Here is a 12,750-nt window from a genome sequence, read left to right on the forward strand (position 1 = left end):
GGGAAGCCAGGTATATGAAGGACATCAGACAGGAGGCAAAAGGGAGCCTGGGAAGCCTGATTTGCCCATACATTTCCCTGGAGCTGGTTAACAGGGGCCTCAGTAGAACAAGAGGAACAAGGGCAAGTTGGTACTTTTGCAGGCCAGTTGGCCAATTAAAATAATTAAGGAAGGGATGAAACCAGGTGCCCTTTTGAATACCTCTGCTTGGAAGCATGAGAATACCTTACCTCAAGTTGATTTTCCGATGGCATAGCCTCAAAGGAACCAAAGAGGGTTGTAGAGAAAGTCACCTTGATCTAGTCCACGGGTACCACCTCTACCTTGCATGGCACTGTTGAACCCAGGGTAACTCAAAGTTACTGTAGGGAACTTCTCCATTTCTGGCTTAAACCAGAAATGTCTCAGGAGTAATTTGCTTACAGTGTGGACATTAGATCCACACTGGAAAAGAAGTGAGACAGAAAGATTAAGCCTTTAGATTTAAAAAGAAGTTTCTTTAGATTTTGGCTTTGTAATTTACTTCCCAATTTCTCTGACTTCCCTTTTTCTCACCTGTAAGAAAGAGTTAATTACCTTACAAGCATTCATTAATTCATGAAGGATTTATTGACATCCACTTTGTATGAAGAACACTACCTGTAGGTGTTGAAATGACATTTTATGTATATATCTGAAGAGCATGACATATAGTGGCTGTTCAACAAGTAGCAGCTATTACTATTGTTACTATAATTACCAGTAAGGACAAGTTGTTCAACAGAAAATGAAAGTGACAGTAGTGCAAATATCACATTAGGTAGCTTTCCAGCCATGATTCGAGAGGCCCAAGCCTAGCATTGTTTTGTAGCTTATTTGATGGGTCTAGAGCATTTTTTCCTTTCTAGCTGGAAGCACCAAATCTTTCTTTAATGGTTATGTGACTTCTGACAATTCTGGTCAACCATATCTCAGAAGGAAATTGATTCAGTTTCACTAAATATCATCCCATTTCATGAGAGTTAATACAGATTTGTTATAATTTTAATCTGGTAAGGAGTCAGTCAGTAGAAAATTAGAAATTTTAATGAAGATTCTTATTAGCTGTTCTACACAAATAATGGGACTATAATCTCACTCAAGATTCTTGGCACAGCAATTCTCATTTCAATTTCACAAATAATTATTATTTCATGTTCATATTGCTTTGTATTTCTTAAATGTTTTCAATTAATTTTTTCCTGTTACTCTGGAAAAATCCCTCCAAAACCAAAAAACAAAACCTTTGAGCTATTTTAGCATGTTAATCTCCATTTCACAGATGGGGGAATATGGGATAGTTTTTTGAGCAAACACCAATGCCTTCTGTTATGCTAATAAAAATAATGCAAAGTTCTCCCCTAATGAGTGGCCACAACCAATACCTATTACTAAATGAAACACACACACACACACACACACACACATACACACTATTGGATCAAAGCTTGTAATGCTCAGTGAAGAAAAAAAAAAGACTGCACAACTTCTTTCAGAAAATTCGTGTGTTGAACTAAATTCAATTAAAGACAGCGATTCCATCTCCTCTCTGCTGAGTCCCTGCCTGTACAACCCACATTCCCCACTGCCTGCCCCTTCCCTCCAACTACTCTTTTTTTTTAAAAAAATATTTTGTTTTAGTTGTAGTTGGACACAATACCTTTATTTTATTTTTGTGCGGTGCTGGGGATTGAACCCAGGGCGCTGCACATGCTAGGCGAGCACTCTGCCACTAAGCTACAACCCCAGCCCCTTCACCTACTCTTTTAATTCAATTTATCAGTCAATTTTTGCTGTGTAGTGGCCACACAATTTCAGTTTTAGTTTGTTTCTGCCTCATGCACCTGTGGATTGGGCCAGGTTGGTTCTGCTTCATGCCAAAGTAGAAGTGTCTACCCAGGGTCTGTTTTTCTCATAGCAATGGCCTAAGTGCACTAGTATAAACTTAAGGCATAAGCACATTTTAATTCTTTTCTGGTGGCACAATCCATTGGTAGAAGCAAAGCACATGGCCTCTTTGAAAGTTGAGGGGCGGGGAAGTTTGCTGCCTAGCAAAGGTTTTGGACATATTATTGGTGGGGGCTGTGAAGCCCAATGATGTCCTGCAGTCGTAGGCAGTATCTTTCTCTTTTATCTTTCCTCATCTTTTTTTCTGACTTGCCAGTTAGAGTGTAACAGCATCTTCAAGTTAAGATACATTTCAGCAAGAACAAGATCCCCAAGTATGTGCCAGGTAGAAAGACATGTAATACCCAGGTAGGCTGACCAGGGATAGCCCAGGGGTGGTAGATTTACAGCTAAAATACTTTCATCTTCTACCTCTACATTTAAGAACTTTGCAATATGACTGAAGATTTCCTTGCCCAGAGGTTGAGTCCATCCCCCAACCTCTGGAATCCGGGCTGACTGGTGACATATTTGACGAATAGCATGCAGTGTACATGATGGCGTGCTAATTCCAATCCTCTTCAGTCATGGAGAGGCCTTGCGTGTGTTCATTCTTTCTGGGGTACCACCATGAGAATAAGCCTGGGCTAGCTGAGGAAAGGTGGGGAGACCATATGGGAAAGAGTTGTCCCTGCTGAAGCCATTACTGACCATCCTGTTCATAGACAACTTAAGGTGATTGACGGCTCACAGGTGTGTATTCAAAATCAAGCAACTGCCCGGCTGACCTATGGGTACATGAGACGTAATACATGATTGTGGTTTTAAGCCACTCTGTATTGGGTGGGTTGTTAGGCAGAAATACTAACTAAAACACCCTGGAACTTCCCATCTTGGGAGGGTTAGATGGAATACCAGATGACGCCCCTCAATCCTCAAACCTGTGGCCCCTCTTTCCAATATCCCCTAACTTTTCTATCATCTGCATGTGTCGTGGCTATTTCTTTAGGAGAGTGATGTGATTCTAATTGATTTTGGAGAACACGATGCTTGATGTAATGAAAAGGAAACAAAGCCCACAGTGGCTTCTGTTGGGGCTGTCAGATGCATTTCCATTTTTGTAACAATTGTAATTAATTTGAGCGAGGTAGAAAATTCATTTTCTTTGAGGAATCGGAACTATAGAGAAATTTGCCAATAAGCAGTGTTTGGAATTTTAGTCCCCATGTAGGAGGCACAATAATTTTACGCTGACAGCTAATATGCAGGGAAACCAACTCAAGATAAAGGAAGAGATTTGCCCGCTATTGTGTGTTTCTGGAAAGATGTGATAATGGGATTGAAAGCAAATGGAAAGGTAAGAAGCCTGATATCAAAGCGCTACTTTTTTTTCTCCCCTATTTTATTTTGTCAGCACTAAGATGCAGTTAAAAAAAAATAAAAGAAGAAAAAAAAAGAAAAGAAAAAGAAACGTAAGGAGATAAGTGTGGTGAACTGCCGTTCAAACTTTTAAAATTCTTGAACTTATTTAAGGGTAAGACCTTTGGGGTCTGTAGAAAATATCACTGTGCAGAATTGCCCATTCTTTCAGTTATACCATAATTCCACTGTAAATTTTCTGTACTTTAGTGTTCTGTTGTCAATATTTTTTTCTGCTCATAACTGAACTCTAATGGGCTACTTTCACATTTGTGGGCACTTGTCACTAGTTTGTTTTTTATGGTGCACTGTTGTAGTTGAACTTTGGTACTGGTTTAAATTATTCTATCAACGCCCTAGGGAATGGATCACCAGTGAAATCTGTATAAAATCAGGGCACAACAGAATGTTCCATGCTGTATTTATGTATCCTGATAAACTTATTAATATACTTTGGCAACACTTCTCGGTGGTGATGGTGGGTTTGCTGAGTTCCATTTATACTTCACCTCGTGTCCCTGTTGGAGGGCAGACACGTTATTATGATATCAGCATTTAGCATGTGTAGCACTGAGTAAATGAATCAATCACTTTGGGGTGAGAAGGGGGTCAGCTTCCAGCAAGTCTCTTTGTGGGGACAATGAGAACATGAAGGAACCAGGACTTCCTTTCCTGCTGACCTTTCCCAAATATATAGCCTTTGCCTGTGTTAGTATTCACAGGATGTTTGGAATTCTTTCCGAGTCCTGGAGCTTGGCAGGGAATTGATCACAAAGGGACTCACCTTGCATGATGACCTCTTTATGAATTAAGAGAAGAAAGTAAATATTTCTAGCAATAATATGAGTGTAGTAATTTTTATGTTTTGTTCATTGCTCTATTGCCAGCACCCTGAAGAGTACCTGGCACATAGTAGGAACTCAATAGATATCTGTTCAAGGAATGAAAAGAAATTTGAGGAGGATAGAGACCAAGATCTAGGTGAATTTTCATACCAACTAAAGAAATCCCTTCACCTTACATTTATCTAAATTTCTTCCTCTCCCACAAACCATACTTCAGGGCTGGGGTCAAGTTTAACCCAAGGTCAGCATCAGATATTTTATGTTTATTCCTCCTGTCTCATGATCTCCCCCTTATCTGAACATGTGGGGTCAGATATCTCTGGGTCATACAACATCTGTCCTGCAAACAGGTGGGGCAATTTTGTATATGTGAATGGAGCTCAAAAGAGAGGACTGGGCCTTAGGTACACATGTGAGAGTCATTGGTACGTGGGTAGTAATGAGAGTCATAGTGGTGAGCACGTTCAGAATAAGGCAATATTCTGAACATAAGCAAATACAAAGCTTCACACTAGAATATGCACACAAAAACCGACTTTCATTGTTTGGGTCAGGCTTTTAGCTTCTGTATAACTGATAGGTTGACAATTCAGATGGTTTTTGACAAATATGCACTGGTCAACCAAGGATCAACTGAATTGTTCCCCTAACAGTAGCAAACAAAGTGTGGATGGTGAATTCAGCTTTCATCTGAACTCAGGTAGAAAAGAAAGACCTGGGTTAGCTATAGCACTGGAACAAGGACTAACATAACAAACAGGAATGGAGAGGGTGCTGAGCTGATTCTCTCTGATTGGAGGTGGACTTCTAGGATTCTTATGGTAGGCTAAGGGAAGGATTCTGATTGGCTCCATTGGATCCTATGCAGATTCCTGAAGCAATCACTGAGGTCTAGAGGATGTGGTATGTGACGACTCAGTTTGGGTCACATGCACCCTCTGTGGTTAGTAGAAAGAGTGTGTTATCCGAAAGCAGAGAGGAAGGCATGAATACTGAGTAGACAAAAATAGTCCCTACAGACTATTATAACTAGAAAGAAGTTGTTACGCCTAAGCTCTTACTTGAAGGTAAGATTAAGCTGTCTTCTGTTTAGTTTGCATGCCTGAGTTTAAGCAGGTTGAAGTTTACCCACGCGAATGTATACTGAGAAGGCCAAATCAGCCTGAATCATAGACTAGACAACTGGAAAATAAAACATATATGCTTTGCCTGAATCTTTTGCTCTGCCTAAAGTCTGTTTTATAGTGTTTGCATGATTTCATTTGGCAAAGGCATAGAAGGTACTTAGCTGTAAAATGGTGAGTAATTATATGCCACAGTAAGTGTCTGAGCCATTACCCACAGTAAGTTAGTGTGCAACCTGTCAGAGGAAAAGAGCCTTTGGATTTATACTGTAATTAGTCCATATTTGCTCTGCTCCAGAAAAAAAAAGTCTCTTGGCCTACTTTCAACATATTTTAAGTAGAATAAAATCTCTGTTATTTAAAATCATGCTGTACAATTGCATGAAAAATACTAGTTTTTAGGATTGGCCAAATAAGGTTCTGAGAGTTCTCTTTGGAAAGAAGATAAGTCTCAAGAATGTGAAATTTAATTGCTTCTGTTCATCAGCAGATTTTTATTTTTTATTTTTTGTGATATTCCTTTCTTTACCTGTTGATTTGGGGATCTGAGGGCATGACCTGTCAGTAATCATTGTGAGACTGCTTTTAGCCTTAACTTGTAATTAAACGACTATTTATAGCCCTTTGCTGCTCTCAATGTTTCTCCATTCGTTACATCATCCCTGTGAGTAAGATCTTGATAGACTCAGAAATGGAGACTCAGACTCATGTTAAGAGGTTTTTCTAATGTCACATAGATAATAAGTCGCAGAGCTAGGACTCAAGCCCATGCCTTCTATGTCAAATAGGATGCTTTTGGATATACCTGACTAATCATGGCTAAAACAGTAAAGAATGTCACATAAAGAGAAGGCCGGAGGCAAGTACGTCCCGGTTAGTTCAAGAAGTAAAGCTGGTGTCTCCTTGATTCCTTCACTCTTCCTCTCAAGGCTGCACGATGCTTGCAGCAGCTTCAAGCATCACATCTTCACATTCAGATTCTAAAACAGGACTGCAGGTAGGAAACCTCTGGACCTTAGTCGCTCCTCTTCTTCACCTAACCCATCTTCTCTTCCTCCCTGTCTTTCTCTCTCCATTTCTGTTTTTTTTTTCTCTTTTACCCTCCTTCTTTGCTTTCTTCTAGCTCTCTTTTCCTCTGCATCTCTCTTTCCTCTCTCATCTTTCATCCCCCTTTCTCTTTGATACTGGGGATATAACCCCACAGGTGCTCTAACAGGGAGCTATACCCCCAACCATTTTAAATTTTATTTTGAAATGGAGACTCATTAAGTTGCTGAGGCTGGTCTCAAACTTTTGATCCCTCTGCCTCAGCCTCCTGAGTAGCTGGGATTACAGGTATGTACTGAGCCTGGCCTTCTCCTGTCTCTTTCATCAAGAAGCATGTCTTTCAAAGAAATAATTTTCCAGAAGTGTCTCCATATTGTCCAGTGTAGGCTAGATTTTTTACTCCTATATGCAAGAAAGGTTGGGAAAGTGAATACCTGACATTTTTAGTCTCCAGGCAAATTTTGCTCTAAAAGATGGCAAACAGTATTGGGAAGTGACTGTGGAGTTGACAGATGTGTCTGCTACATATTTCACTTGATACCCAATATTATTTTATCTCATTGGATTTGTTTTAGAACTAGAAATGAAATGTACTAATTTATTTAGAAATCGCTTATTGAGACTTTGGTCTTCACTAGCAGTGCTGTAGGTGTTCTGTGTCTGCAAATATTCATGGATTCTTTTCTTTCCTTTAAGGAAAGAAAATGATTGAAGAAAGAAGGCAGGACCTTGATGAAACTGCTCTAAATGCAAATTGACATATAAGTGTAATTGTGCTGCAAAATGAACTGCAGGAGTTTAGAGTAAAGAAACAAATATCACTTCTAGCTAGTATTTGGTATTTAAGAACTAGAATGAATGTTACCAATTCAGTATTCCACCAGGAATGTCTGGGTGCAATATGTTACCGGGTAATAATGCAAATCCCCTGCAGTATATAGATAGCTGGGATCCTCATTTTTGGTTAGAAAGTGGAAGGCAATGAAATGAAAATGTGGCAGCTGAAGTTGTGTGCACCGAGGTACAGAGCCAAGACTGAGAGATACACATTAGATTCTTTTGACAACAAACCATTTTCAGGAACTCAAGGAGTCTTTCATATTGGGACACTGGCCAATTTTGGGTCACTGTGCTAGACTTGCTGGTTAATACACAATCATTGTTTTGTTCTTTTTCTTTCATTTATGTTTCTTTTGGGACTTTGTGGCCAATATGCTTGGGGGTATAAAGTTGACTATTAGACTGTGCACAGTTTTTAAGTGTTTTGTTTTTTTTTTTTAATTTTTTATTGTTGGCTGTTCAAAACATTACATAGTTCTTGATATATCATATTTCACAATTGTGCACAGTTTTTAGAGAAAGATTGCAAGCCAATAGAAGGATGGGCCCAGAACACATATGTGGTCATTTCAAACCATTAGTTTTTAACATGATACTCATAGACGAGGTGGATTTTTCCCAAGAATAGCTTGGACAGATATTTTTTGAGGCAAATATTCTTCTATTATTTCCAACTTAAGAGAATATTCTTAAAAATATAAAGTTTATGGATTTTTGAGAATGATTATCTGTCATGAACATTAAAAAAAAACCCTGTTGGTCCTTGATAGAGTGTATTACATATAGTAGGAGTTCAATAAATGTGTATATAGAAGAAGTTCAATAAGTATTTTACTAAATGAATGCTTGTTTCTTCAAGTATTCTAGGAAAGATTTAAAAAATAGCTTCAAATTTGAACATATTCTTTACTGGACATCAAGAGCCTCAAAACTAAATAAAAATTTCGCTTGTAATATAAACATCTTGAGTAATAAAACAATAAGTTTTGTTTAACATTTGGAAATATTTATTATGATATAATTAAGACATACAAAAATAGAAGAAGAGATTGGAGTAGGGGCAACAGAAAGATTCTAGCAAAGTTTTTTTAAAAAAATATTTTTAAAAATTGTTGATAGACCTTTATTTTATTTATGTATTTATACACGGTGCTGAGAATCAAACCCAGTGCTTCACACATGCCAGGCAAGTGTGCTACCACTGAGCCCCAGCCCCAGCCCCTCTAGCAAAGTTTTGAGAATTGTTTTTGCAATTGAGCTTCTGCCACTTCCATGAGAAAAGCATTCTCAGTTAGACTCGACAGTGGCCTAGCTTCATGAACAATGAAGGCAGAACAGTCTCAGCTAAGCCGACTGAATAAAGTTCTGACTAATTCAGAGCCACCAGTTCAACCTACAGACAGTGGAGTAAGCCCATCCAGATCAACAGAGCCACACAGCTGACCCACAGCTACATGGAAATGAAATGTGTATTTGCATATATGTCAAGAAGGACTTGTGGTTTGTTGTCCCTCAACCACAACATGGTGATGGACAACCAATACAGTGGGACTTAACTATTTTTATTGTATACATATGTTGGTTTGTCATTATTTGAGCCTGTGATTACTTCTTCTGGATATTTTTTAAGGAAATGAATGCAATTGTGCTGAACAGAAAATATAGAACCATGATAATTGGATACAAGGGGGAAAAAAATCAAACAAAACCTCCTTGATAATTTCTAGACCTGATTCCTAACTTTTTTTTTTTTGGCATTGATTCTGACTATGATTTTATATGTAAAAATTATTTCAATAGTGAAAAATAAAATGAGTAATTAGTTGTTCACTAACATGAAGAAAATGAAAAAGTTAAGTTATTGAAAAAAGGAAAATTTACCCAAATCATGAGAACGAAATAATGTTTATTTATTTTATTTTGCAGTGCTGGAGATGCAAATTTATTTTTAAAGTTGGCTTAAAAAGTTTGGTTTGAGGGCATTTATTTACTTACATTTTTAGCAGCCTCTTCAACCCTTTCAAATGCTGTGTGTTTTTGTTCCTGACCACAATGAGCATTATTCTTAATAAACAGGGTCATAGCTCTGGATCTTATTTTCAATAATTATTAAAACTCTTATTTGCCTATGCCAGTTCCTTTATAGTTTCTGGCCTCATTTTTCTAGCCGACGGCCATGGGCCCATATTAATATTTATGTGGAACCCATAGAAGTCTGGTTCACTTTAGACTTTAAAGTCACTTTAGACTTTATAAGGAGATAATTAGTTCCCACAAATTAAGCAGGATTGAATTTCATTGCATATTCAATCCAATTATTCTTGAAATCCTCAGATAATCCCCAAACCTCATTTGAGTGATTAGTATCCATGTTTTCTACATCAAGTCTTCCACAAAGAATTGTAATGAAGAAGATGGAGATTTTAAAGTTTTACCTCTTTCCCTACTTCTCAAATCCATATTTTTTTTCCTTTTTACTATCTTAACTCTTTCAGACCTTCAGCTCTGCTTCCTGGTTTATTTACCTTCTCTATCCAATCTGAGCCCCATCCTTATCACCATATTCCTCATGTCTCCCAGTTCCTTCATCTGTCTATCCTTCTGCTATATCTTCCATGCCAGCCCTCAACCCAGGACAGCTCAACCCCACACAGGAGGACCTCATTGCAGTGCATATACACCATTCCCTTGGGCCTTGGCTCTACTTATAGGCCAACTCCAGGATTTCTTCCTCCCACTCTACCCTCGATACTACCATTGGTTTTTTCTTGTAGAGCATGATCAAAAGCAATCAATGAATCTCTCCTGCCTCTAAGTCCTGGGCATGGCATCCAAAGCCTTTGCAATCTAGCAGTCAACAATTTCCTACCTTCATTTTCTGCCTGTCAGTCAGAAAGGAGTGAAAAGTAACTGGAAACCACAAGAAATGGAAGAGTCCATCAGGATAGAACTGGCTCACCCATCGCGTCCAGAAGAGTGCGGCAATTTGGGAAATGACAGGTAGGAATTATGTTCCTGGGGGCTGCACTCTGGAGAAATAACTCACAGTTTGAAAGTATAGAGAGATGCCTTGGGCTTGCTGTTCCTTAGAGCAAAACTTCAGATACAAGCTGTGTGAAGTCAGTTTATTTAGAAATTTAAACTCAGAGAAAAAGATACAGGATAGGGGAATGAAACTGGGAAAGAGGGAAAGCTAACTGAGTTGCCCATTGCTAGAGGTGTCTAATGTTGGATTCAGTGGGACTTTTTGAAGAACCTTACAAAATAAATTTAAGGACTGTTTGAATGAGTCTCCAGCCATACTACCCTGAACTCGCCTGATCTTGTAATAACTGTTTGCTTGGGGGATGCAAGGAGGGATACTTGTCAGCTTCTGTCCTCCATGGTGAAGGGTGGCCTCAACTGATGCTAAGTCTCCTGTACTTTGGGATTGAGAAAGCATAAATTCCAAGTGATTTGGAAGACATCTCGGGACCTGCCTCAAAATAGTCCCTCGGCAGCAAGCAAGAGGTCTTCTAGTGTAGCTTAAGGTGAGATACAATCTAATTGCTCCAGCACATAAGAGATCAAAGACTACATAAGACTAGTAACTGCAGCATTAGCTAAAGTAAGAGGCGGAGCCAAGAGGACTTGGAAGTGTGCATAGGAAGCATTCCATTTGGGAGGTGACATGCTGAACCAGAGTCATTGAGGAAAATCCACTTGAAAAAATAACAAGTCAAGCAGACCATGGTCAAGGCCTCTGCTCCAAACCTTGCTATGGTCCCCATTTTTCTATTATAATAGCCAAGTCTTCTTCACAGTTGTCCACAAGGACACAATGTGGTCTGTTTCCCTCTTTACCTCCCTGATTTCATCTCCTTTTCTTCTCCTCTCCTATCATTCATGTTCTCACCATATTGTTCTCCTTGTTGCTATTTTCACAAACTCCTGATTTAGGATATTTGCACAGGCTCTGCTGGGAGCAAGCACTGTGATTGATATTGGTTCCTTGCCATCGCTGTTCACATGCCACTCTCCCAGAGGCTGACCTTGATCACCCTGTGAAAAATGGCACCTTCTCATATTCCCAGTGCTTCCTTCCTTTTCTCTCTATGTAAAGTTTGCTTTCTCCTTAGGTTTATTCTTTATTTTTCTCTCTCCCTCTCAGAAGGCAAGCTCCGCAAGGGCTGGCATCTTCAGTTGGTTTGTTGTTGAATGTGTCCTAAATACCTGTGACAAAAACAGTACATAGCTGGTACTCCACAAAGTTTTATTTTAAATAAGAAAATGAAACAGCAATCCCATATGGTAGAAACACTGAAGCGAATCCTGCCTTTAGAGGAGGCCTCACAGTTGTTCCCTTTTGTTCGTTTTTGGGCTCAGGCAGTTTGCAATCCAGTCTGTAGGAATACTAGCTGCCTGTTCCTAATTGGAGCAGAAATATAGATGGGCTGGATTTATAACTGTGGCCCTTCTTATATTGAAATTCAATATTGGCCCAAGTATGTTGTTACATTGTGTATTGTGTGCATGTACGAATATGTAACAACAAATACCACCACTATGTGCAACTATAATGTACCAATTAAAAAAAAAAGTGGGGAAAGAAAAAAAATTCAAGGCAGAATAGTGGTGAAACCCAAGAAAGTTGTCATCCTAACAGATCGACATTTGATGAATCACAGTAGAACTTCTTTCAAAGGAAGGTAGAAAGGACCTTTCTGTCCACGAAAGTCAGTAGTCATGATTATGATGCTTCATGTGATGCTTTAATTTACTGTATATCAATTAGGTAGTGTAACAATTGTTTGCAATAGGGATTAAGATTTCTACCTTACAAGCAAATGTTTATGGACATATTTGTACTTCAGAAAAACTGAGGCAGGATTCACATAACATAAAGTATACAACTCAGTGATAGTGCATTCACAAGTATTGATCATTATCTAGACCTAAAAGATTTTTATCATTCCAAAGAGAGATCCCAACCTCATTAAGCAGTTCTTCTTCATTTTCCTTTTCCCAAATCCCTTGGAAGCCACAAGTCTGTTTTCTGTTTCTATAGATTTACTCATTCCTGGTGTCTACAGATGCAGTCAAACATTATGTAAACCTTGTGTCTGATCTCGAATTTAGCATGTTTTCAAGATTCATCTAGGGTGTAGCATGTATCTATACTTCATTTTTATTTATGACCAAGTAACATTCCATTATATGATATACATTTTGTATCTTTGCATTCATCATTTGATGAACATTTGGATTGTTTCCGCCTTTGGCTATTATGATTATTATTACTATGGACATTTGTATACAAGTTGTTGTTTAAACAATATTTTGGGGTATCTATCTGTGAAGTGGAATCTACATTTATTTTTAGACATTCCATTTGGGGAGCGTTATTTCCTGTAAGATACCAGCATTTATTGAAGTGACATTAGATGTATAATCTAAATTGGATATTAGACAACATTAAGAGAATTAGAACTACAAATTATAAAAGAAAATGGAAAATAAGAAAGCAAAAATTCAAATAAAAATATTTAAACCATAGACTCCTCATGTTTCCTACAATTAGACTGAGAATT

This window comes from Marmota flaviventris, chromosome 1 (assembly GCF_047511675.1).
Source record: "Marmota flaviventris isolate mMarFla1 chromosome 1, mMarFla1.hap1, whole genome shotgun sequence".
In the NCBI taxonomy this organism is placed as follows: Eukaryota; Metazoa; Chordata; class Mammalia; order Rodentia; family Sciuridae; genus Marmota; species Marmota flaviventris.